General features: G+C 33.6%; 1 pseudogene; it reads right to left on the bottom strand.

The window, feature by feature from the left end:
- LOC101707992 (mitochondrial import inner membrane translocase subunit Tim8 A pseudogene) overlaps window positions 1-1,880 on the bottom strand; it is a 73,638-nt pseudogene that overhangs the window by 42,548 nt on the left and 29,210 nt on the right.

Genomic DNA, 1,880 nt, shown 5'->3' with positions numbered 1-1,880 from the left:
CTTAGGAAGCCAGACTCTGCACCAACTCACTGAGCTTCACATGTCTTGGTGACAGAACTGGAACTACTTACTACCTACTGCTTTGGGGCCCTCCCATACACCCTCAGCATTATCATCTGATATTCATCAATGCTGAGCATGAATCAACAGTTCATTCCTTTTTATGGCTCAGTATCATTTCATTATAAAGATACCTCACTATTCCTTTATTTATTCAACTTTATTGATAAGTACTTAACTTAAAAATTAAGCTACTGTGTGCATTCATTAGATATTATCTTGACTTTCTTACATAATTATCCACATTCATCATTTTCCCAACAAAATTCAGTTGAATATCACATTTTGGAATTATATCCATATTCAGCATTTACATATGTTTATAATGCAATATTGTTAATTGATTGGCTCAGTAGTAGAGATTATTATTTTTATTTTGTAAGTTTTTGATAACTGTCTCGTGTTTTCCATTTATTGTTTCACAGTTGCCTATTTCTCACCATCTAACAGCTTCTCAATATCATTTTGTGAATAGTAAAATATATGTAATAATCTACCATTTCTATTTTATCACTGAAAACACCATTCTTGGAGCTTTGCCTCTCCAGGTTCCAATCAATGCACTTGCTCTCCAGACAGCTGCCCAGCCATAATCCCATTGCTAGTGTTTTGGGAATTTCCTTCACTTTCCTCCTAGATCAGAATCCTGATTTTCTCATCTGTCTTTATTTTGGTGAGACACATCCCTCAGGATAATTATTATCTGAGATGAATTTATGTGGAGGAAGGTGAATATTTTTCTTTCCATATGTGAAAAATCCTTTTATCTAGTTTGGCTAGGAAAGAATTGCTGGTTGAAAATGATTTTTACTCAGCATTGTAAAAGCATTATTATCCTTTGTTTTCTGACTTCCAAAGCTGCCAATGAGGTAACTAATATGACTATGTATATGTTCTTTTCCACCTAGAATATTTTAGCATGTTTATTATGTCTTATATTCCAAAATTTGCAATGATATACATTGCTAGATTCATTTTTCTGGGTTTTCCCTTTAACAAAAAGATTGTTTGATCCTTTGTTTCTATACAATTATCTGGTATTATTTCTTTAATATTTCCCCTCCCTAAAAAACTATCTTTTCTTTCTTCTTTATCTATTTTAGAACTTCTATTAGTAGCATATTAGATCATTATTCATCTTATAAAATTTCTATTGAGTCACTTGATCTATAAAAATTGCAATTTAATGTCTTGAGAGAGAGAGGTATATATTTCTCCCAGCATTTTCTCTGTTTTCTCTAAATTTCTTCCTTGTATTTATCAACTTTGACAATCTTTGATATTATAGCATCTCTTAAATGTCTGGTGGTCCTAGACTGAGATACACACTGAAGAATGAAGCACCTCCAAACTAAGCATACATTCAGCATATAACCTTCTGGCCCTAAGAAAGTTTGGGTTCTTAACATCCTATGTATACATTTTTTTACTCGGTTATTTTGTCTTAAATCTCTCTCTCTCTCTCTCTCTCTTTTGCTCTCTATAGTTGTCAAGTACTCCAAAATCCAGAGCCTGGTTTGTTCAATATATGCAAAGATTCAGGGTGGAAGGTGGAAGAAGTTGTCACTGATCTGAGGAGGGACTGGGCTCTAGAAATTCCAGTGTCCTCTGTGCAGGCTTTCAACCTAAATATGGACCAGGACTAGTTTTTCCATAAGTCTCTATAAAACCCAAAAGGATAGAGCTGTTACATGGCAAGAACTGTTAAAGGATAATTAAAGGATATGGGATCTCGTACTTCTTATAATGGTGTAAAATATATGAGCCATGATTCTGAGGTCTTTTGATTTTTAAATTTCTTGCCCATGGAGTGGTTTCAT

This window comes from Heterocephalus glaber, unplaced genomic scaffold (genome assembly GCF_053883595.1).
Source record: "Heterocephalus glaber isolate CG9 unplaced genomic scaffold, H.glaber_assembly_v1.0 deba00000347, whole genome shotgun sequence".
Taxonomy (NCBI): Eukaryota; Metazoa; Chordata; class Mammalia; order Rodentia; family Bathyergidae; genus Heterocephalus; species Heterocephalus glaber.
This window is presented reverse-complemented; position numbering and strand designations above follow the sequence as displayed.